The 8,909-nt window shown below is 37.0% G+C and overlaps 1 non-coding gene across 1 annotated transcript; it reads right to left on the reverse strand.

Annotated features, from left to right (window-relative positions):
* Positions 1–480: 480 nt before the first annotated feature.
* LOC121211746 (small nucleolar RNA R71) lies at positions 481–587 on the reverse strand. The gene has a single exon (XR_005906964.1). It is a non-coding gene; the product is annotated as a small nucleolar RNA R71 (small nucleolar RNA).
* Positions 588–8,909: the final 8,322 nt, after the last annotated feature.

Below are 8,909 nucleotides of genomic sequence, written 5' to 3' on the forward strand. Positions count from 1 at the left end.
AGAAATCACAAAGAGGTTAGAGAAGCAAGGCAAGGTCAACAGATTTTCATAGACGATCAAGAGCAAAAGGACATTACTGTGGAGATGGATAATAATCTTGGTAATCAACAACTTCCTATACGTCCTACTCCTTGGACTATGTATGACTATGCTAAACCAACTCTGATTGGGGCTAAATTGAGTATTGTCAGACCGATTATTGTTACAAAAAATTTTGAGATTATGGTGCAACAATATTTTCAGTTTGATAGGTTGCAAGATGAAGATCCAAATACTAATTTAGCTAACTTTCTAAAGATTTGTGACACATTTAAGATCAATGACGTTATTGATGATGTCATACGCTTATAGTTGTTCCCATTCTCTTTTAGGAACAAGGCAAAATAGTGGTTGAATCCATTTCCACAGGGTTCCATCACCATTTGGGCTCAAATGACTGAAAAATTTATGTTAAAGTATTTTTCACTGGCCAAAATATCTAAGTTGAGGAATGACATCTTTTCTTTTGCTCAATTTGAGTTTGAGACATTATACGATGCATGAGAGAGTTTTAAAGATCTTTTGAGAAAGTGTCCTCATCATGGATTACTTTGTGATTTCAAGTCCAAACATTTTACAATGGTTTGAATCACTCGATTAGATAGATAATTGATGTAGAAGCTGGTGGAACATTGAATAATAAAACACCTGAGGCAGCCCAAGAATTTATTGAAAAGATGGCACTAAATAACTATCAGTGGCAAGTTATGAGAACAAAGTCTACTAAGGCAACCGGTGTTTTTAATATAGATGCAGTTGTTATGTTGGTAAGTTAAGTAAAAACACTGAGTAATGCTTGAGTTGTAGTAAACAGGTGAATCCAATAATGCAATGCGATACGACTGGAGTGGGAATGATCAATCCAAAATGTTTGCCCTTCAAGTCTAACATGGAGCATGAGCAAGTCAACTTTATAGGTGATAATTCTAGACCTTAAAATAACCCCTACAATAAAAGTTATTATCTGGGATGGCGGAATCATCTGAATTTCTCTTGGGGTGGTCACGAAAACCAAAGGTCACAACCCCTTCCTGGTTTTTAGCAACCTTACCAACAAGAAAAGAAGTCAAATCTAAAAGAGATGTTGACTAAATTTATTTCAGTGTCAAAAACTAGATTCCAGAACACTAAAACAGCTTTGAGGAATCAACATACATTTATTCAGGGCCTCAAGAATCAAATTAGTCAGCTTGCTGAATTAGTTTTAGAGAGACAACAAGGTAGTTTGTAACAACTCGATTTTTGGCCTAGTCAGAACAGTGGCTTCGAGACTACTAATCCAAGGTTGGAGAAAGTATTTTATTATTATTTTAAAGTTATAACATGTTTATAGTAGTGCATGAAAAATTTGGTGAAGTAATTTTAGCGTTTGTGAGCTTAATTGCTAAAAAGGACTAAATCGCATAAATTTCAAAAGTCTTAATTTGATAGATAAGGGTGTTAAATTGCCATGAAACTTAAATTGGGGGTATTTGAAGGGAAAATATACACTTATACTATAGCTTGGCCGGCCATGAGACAAATAAAATTTAATGGTCAAATGTTAGGTATTTGATGACATAATATATGATAAAATAATACCCTAAAAAGCCTAGCCATCATCCTTTTCCTCCATCCTTTCTTCTTAACCGAAAATATCAGCCATTAGAGGGGTTTTTGAAGCTTTAAATTTCATCCATTTATTCTCTCTACAAGTAAGTGATTTTGATGATTTTTCTTGATGATTTTTGCACTTTTAGAACCATTGTAGCATGAGCTTTCAAATGAGGGGACTATGTTGTAAAATATTTGAATGTCTAGGGTTTTACCATGAGAGTGTTCATGTTGTTTTCTGAAATTTTATGAAAGAAAATGAATCATGATTGTGAAATAAACAGCTTTTGTGAAGAGATTTCTCATGAAAACCCTAAAAAGGACTATTTTGCATAAGTTATAAAATAGGTGATAAATGTGTGAAATAATGAGAATTGTGGGTTGATTTTAGTATAAAACGTGATCGGCTAGGCTTGGTTAGTGAGAAAATGTGATAAAAATTGAATTTCGGACCTAGGGGTAAAATGGTCATTTTATAAAAGTTTAGAGGCAAAATGGTCATTTTGCCTAATTTTAATTTTTTGAGTATTTAGATTAATAAAATGATTAAATTCATGAATTTTTATCATTATAGATCAAGAATTACAAAATTCGGGCCTAGATCGAGGAAAAGCGAAGCAAGTGGACTAAGCCGAGCCTGTTATCTACATTTTGTAATCCGAGGTAAGTTGTATGTAAAGAATACAACTATGTTGTTATTATATGTGTTTGAATTGATATGGCATAAATTGCTTGTTTGTGGAAATAATTATGCAAGATGAACATTGAGATAATAGAACTCCCGTTTGAACTTTAGAGAATAAATTGGATATTAATGCCATGACATTCGAGTTAATTGTGTGCTAGTGTAAGACATGTCTGGGACATGCATCGGCCATATTACGAGAGCCAGTGTAAGACCATGTCTGGGACATGACATCAGCATTGAGATGAGAGCTAGTGTAAGACATGTCTGGGACATGCATCGGCCTCGAGATGTAAGCCAGTGTAAGACATGTCTGGGACATGCATCGGCTACGAGATGTGTCAGTGTAAGACCATGTCTGTGACATTGCATTAGCACGGATATCTGAGAGCTAGTGTAAGACCATGTCTGGGACATGGGATCGACTTGATAGCTGAGCCAGCGTAAGATCGTGTCTGGGACATGGCATCGACATTATACCCTATGTTTGAGGTTTAATGAATATTCGATAGCATTTTAAATGGTTTGACTATAAGAAATTCAGTTTAAGTTTAGCGAGAAAAGTATAACCATGTTGTAAGTGATACAGGTACCTATTTGGATTGTATAAGATGAGAGCTTAAAATATGCTATGTGAATTGTATTGGGTTGTGACAAGTAAGTTGTGCTTATGCCTACTTTTGTACTATGAGCATGATGATGGATGATAAAGTTATTGCTATATTTATTTGCATGCAACTTATTAAGCGTTATGGTTACCCTATTTCTTTCCATTTTCTTATAATGCCGCCTAATTAGCTCGTGGATCAACGGTCGTCGAGGCAGCGATCACACTATCAATCGAAGCACTTGGTATGGTTAGACCTCTTTATTTTGGTTATGGCATGTATAGGACTCTTTGATTTTGTTTTAGTGTCACATTATTTTGGGGCCAAAAGTATCAGCTTGCTTTAACATTTGACTCATTGTGTACAAGGCCATGAAAAATGGCTAATATTGAAAGTTATTATTTGAATGTAAAGTAGTCTTTCATGAATGAGGAATTGTTAGTATGGTCGAAATATATGAATTGTATATAGACCTTAGCTATGGTTGTTGTTACGTTGTGTTTCACGGTGGCAAAGAGCTTGGTAGATAGCCCTATATTGTCCACGCGGGTAGACACACGGGGTGTGTCTTGGCTGTGTGTGACACATGGCCAGCCCCATCAGCATGTTGTCCAGCCGTGTGTCCCCTGCAAGTAAAAATTTCAAGTTAGTATGCATGGTAAAACCATGTGGAGGACATGGCCTCAGGCCATGGGCGTGTGCTTCGCCCGTGTGCCTTAAATTAGATGCTGACGTCAGAAACATAATGTTAAGGTTTTTAGACACGGGCGTGTGTCAGGCCGTGTGAAAACCCATATAGGTTCGAATATAGAATTTAATTCACACGGTCATGGGACACGGACGTGCCCCTAGTTGCTTAGGCCGTGAGAGTCACACGGGCCATCAGCACGACCATGTCTTAATGACCACACGGGCGTGTTACCCTTCCACACGGGTGTGTGCCCTGTTTTTTAAGGGTTAATTTTCTAAGTTGAATAAGGACCCGAACTGGTCTCGAATAGTTTCCAATGGATGCTTGAGACCTCGTAGGCCCTGGTTAAGAAATTTAAACAAAGTTTGAAAATTTTTTAAGTTTGATCAAGTCTTAATGATTTCGAAAATGTTGGAACGTATGTATTTAAACTAGGTAACGCCTTGTATCTCGTCTCGGCGTAGGACTCGAGTGTGGGGTGTTACATTTAGTGGTATCAGAGCATGGTTTAGTTGATTCTAGGACTAACCTAGCGTAAGTACGAGTCTAGCTAACATGCCACAACTGTATATTGATAGTGTGACGACTCCTGACGAGATAAATTGTATTTTTTCATATAGTAAATGGATCTTGACATAGTTACAGCTGATGATGTGAAGAGCAATATGTCGGCTCCCACTGAAAGGATCGCGCTAGTAGATAATAAGCCAATGACGATGAGTCAGGGCGGAGGAGCTAGAGAAGCTTACCTCCATATGATGGATACTTGGTATACGGAGTTTGTTCGTACAAATCCAAACACTCCATGTAACGCCCCGTACCCGAGACCGTCGCCGGAGTCGAACACGAGGTGTTAATAGACTTAATTCATTACTTAAACAGCTCAAACAATTTATTTTTAAAATTTTCAGTCAAGGTAACAATCTATGTCATAGTCACTTAAAAATTCATATCTCGAGTTACAAAGCTCGAAATCAGATTCCGTAAATTTTACCTGAAACTAGACTCATATATCTATTTACTAATTTTTTTATAGAATTTTTGGTCAAGCAAATTAGTACATTTTATTAGTTAAAGTCTCCCCTATTTTAGAGTTTGACTACTCTGACCTCTGTGTATTACGAATCAAACATCTCCCTGTACAGAGTTTCAATGACTATATCGTTTGCTTCTAATAAAACTAGACTCAATAAGGAATCTGTACATATAAATCATGACTTCTAATTATCTTTGAACAATTTATAGTGAATTTCCAAAGTCAGAACAGGGGATCCAGAAATTGCTCTGGCCCTATTTCACAAAAATTTAAACATCTCATAAAATATAACTCATATACCTATTTTGTTCCATCCATATGAAAATAGACTCATAATTCTTCAATTCCATATATTATTCATCATCTAATTGTATCTTTACTATTTTTAGTGATTTTTAAAACTCAAGTCACTGCTGCTATCTGAATCTATTTTATGGTAATTTTACCTATTTCATGGTTTCCATGGATTAGCTAGCAATTTAGCATACATAACACCAAATATGATCATGATTAGCCATTCCAATGGCTAATCATTACCAAGCATTTCCATACCACTCAATAACCATATCATAAGACCATATACACAAAATGATTATAATGCTTTACATGCCATACTCAAAATATACAAGCCATTATGCCAAGATGGTATACGGATAGTGTGAGCGTGCCTCCGACCGTTTCTGATTTCCGAGCTGGCTTGTCAACACTACAAGGAATGAAAAGGAGGGAGTAAGCATAAATGCTTAGTAAGTTCACATGAAAATAGCAAGTAACATAACTATATAAGCAAACATAAAACATCATTTGCATAATCATCACCGAGACATTCATATCACATTTTCTAAATATCATTCATCATCTTATGATCTTACCGTTGTTGTATCTATTTCCAACCCGAGGGTTAAGAGCATACCTGTCTAAAGTGTCCATTTCACAAAACTTACCAATACGTCCCTTTCATCTCGAGTATTCCTCTGCTTGAGTAGAATTTTACCCGTTGAACACATCGGAATATAATTCGGATACATGGAAAGTTTGCACATAAGTGCTACATATGTAGCCAAGCTACCATGTAACCCGCCCATAAGTGAACTCGGACTCAACTCAACGAGCTCGGGCGTTCGCATCCATAAGTGAACTCAGACTCAACTCAACGAGCTCGGATGCCTAGTTACATCTCTCGAACTCGGACTCAACTCAACGAGTTCGGACATTTGCATCCATAAGTGAACTCGGACTCAACTCAACGAGTTCGGATGCCCAAACATCCTAGTGACATGTCACTTGTATCCTAATCTATTCCTAAGGTTCAAACGGGTGTTTTCCTTGATCACACATCTTTGCCATCTTCTACGGAATATCGAAATTGATACTTCGGTGATAGTTCATACTCATCAAGTAATTCACATAATTACATATTATTCAACAATAACCACAAAGCATAATATTTCATGATAATAATCAGCATCATATCATAAAAACAACATTAAATTGCTTAAAATGACAATTATGTTACTACATTTACACATGAACTTACCTCGTATGCGAAAATGGCTACTTTTACCATTTCGTCCACAACTTGGTATTTTCCCCATTTTAGCCCGAATTTTAGTTTTCCTTGCTCTATCATTTAAAATATAGTCTAATTAGGACTCACATTATTCAAATTGACCCAAAATCATATTTTGGAAAAATTACAATTTTGCCCCTAAACTTTTGCATATTTACACTTTTGCCCCAAAGCTCGTAAATTAAACTTCAGCCTATTTTCTTATGTTTTATGACATGCTGATCATTTTTACCTTCTATGGCAACATCAAATTCTCACTCTAACATGTACTTATGACTATTAGGTATTTTTACCGATTAAGCCATTTTGCTAGTTTTCGCTTAAAACCGAGTAGCACAAGTTGTCTAACATAATTTAAAACCTCATATTCTATCATAAAACACCAAAATACACAAATTTCACCTATGCGTATTTTTACAAATATGAACCCTAGGTTGAATTATTGCTAGCATAAGCTTAATCGAGCTACTGGGACTCCAAAAACGTAAAAATCATTAAAAATGAGGCTAGAACGGACTTACAATCGAGCTTGGAAGCTTGAAAAACCCTAGCCATGGTTTCTCCTTGCTATATTCGGCCATGGGGTTGAAGATGAGCAAAATTGGCTTTTAATTTTGTATTTTAATTCATTTTACCCCTAAATGACCAAAATGCCCCTAAACTAGGCTAGAACGGACTTACAATCGAGCTTGGAAGCTTGAAAAACCCTAGCCATGGTTTCTCCTTGCTATATTCGGCCATGGGGTTGAAGATGAGCAAAATTGACTTTTAATTTTGTATTTTAATTCATTTTACCCCTAAATGACCAAAATGCCCTTACTACTAAACTTTCCAAAAATTCCATCCATGTCCAATTTTTGTCCATAGACTTAGAAATTGGTGAAATTTCTATTTAAGACCTCCTAATTAATATTTCAAAACAATTTCATACTAGAAAATTCTAGAATGCAAGTTTTACAAATTATTCGATTTAGTCCCTAATTTCAATTTAAGCACTTTATGTATAAAATTTCTTCACGAAATTTTCACACAATCATGCAATCATATCATAGAACTCAAAATAATCATAAAATAATTATTTCTATCTCAGATTTTGTGGTCACGAAACCACTATTCCGACTAGGCCCAAAATCAGGATATTACACTCCACCTCCCTCACCTCTTCCAAGTCCTCAGTATGCCCTTGCAGCTTCGCAAGGAGTAGATATGGTTAGAAGAGAGAAATCTCCAGTGGATAAAATACGGAAGCAACGGGCCGAGAAATTTCAGGCTAATTTTAGTGATGACCCATAAAGAGCAGAGTTCTGGTTGAAAAATACCATTAGGGTATTTAATAAGTTATCTTGTACGCCAGAGGAGTACGTGAAGTGTGCAGTGTCACTCTTACGAGACTCGGCCTACCAATAGTGGAATACTCTTGTGTCCATTATACTGAGAGAGAGGATAACATGGGAATTCTTCCAGGAAGAGTTTCGAAAGAAGTATATCAGTCAAAGGTTTATAGATCAGAAGAGGAAGGAATTTCTAGAATTGAAGCAAGGCCGAAAGATCGTAACAGAGTATGAGCGTGAGTTCGTGAGGCTCAGCAAATACGCTAGGGAGTGCGTGTCTACCAAAGCCATCATGTGCAAGAGATTTGAGGACAAATTGAATGAAGACATCCGATTGTTAGTTGGCATCTTAGAATTGAGGGTATTCATAGTGCTCGTGGAGAGAGGATGTAAGGCCGAGGATTTGGCCAAAGAGAAGAGAAAAGCTGATATTGAGTTCTGAGACTCAAGGAAAAGATAGATGGGGAAGTCACATAAAAGCTCATCTAAGAGATCGAGGGAATTCATTACCTGATCAAATGTTTCAGGGGGATTCTCGAGTAAAAACAAGAACAAGTAGTACACGGCATCTAAAGCTCAAACCACTTCCATCGCAAGTGTTGGTAGTGCTAGCCCAAATAGGCCGGAGTGTTCGCAGTGTGGTAGGTGTAACTTCGGTGAGTGTCGAGGAAATGAGAGAGGCTGTTTTAAATGTGGGTCATTGGATCATTTTATTCGTAACTATCCCAAGTTGGATGGGAAAGAGAAAAAGCCAGAGGTGAGGGCGAGTAGTGCTCCTTCGAGGGGCAGACCACAAAAGAACCCGGGCAATGGGGCTAGCAATAGAGGTGCCCCTAGAGACTCAGCTATGAGGTCTGAGGGCCGTGCGCCTGCAAGGACTTATGCCATACGTGCCCTTGAAGAGGCAGAGTCTCCGGATGTGATGACGGGTACCTTTTCTATCCACGATATTTCTTTTGTTGCCTTAATTGATCCGGGGTCTACCCATTCTTATGTTTGTATGAAATTAGTACCCAGTATGAAAATGCCAATTGAGTTTACAGAATTTGTAGTAAAGGTGTCAAATCCATTAGGCAAGCATGTGATAATTGACCAAATATGCAGAAATTATCCCTTGACAATTAAGGGTCATAGTTTTCCATCTAACCTCATGTTGTTTTTATTCGATGAATTCAATGTAATCCTTAGAATGGATTGGTTAACTTCTCATAATGTTGTAGTGGACTGTGGGGGGAAATCTATTGAGTTGAAATGTAAAGATAGGAATATTTTTCAGGTTGAACCAGAGGAATCAGATGACTCACCAATAGTAATATCATCTTTGACTACCGAGAAATATTTAAAAAAAGGGTATGA

Source organism: Gossypium hirsutum, chromosome A12, assembly GCF_007990345.1.
Source record: "Gossypium hirsutum isolate 1008001.06 chromosome A12, Gossypium_hirsutum_v2.1, whole genome shotgun sequence".
Classification (NCBI taxonomy): domain Eukaryota; kingdom Viridiplantae; phylum Streptophyta; class Magnoliopsida; order Malvales; family Malvaceae; genus Gossypium; species Gossypium hirsutum.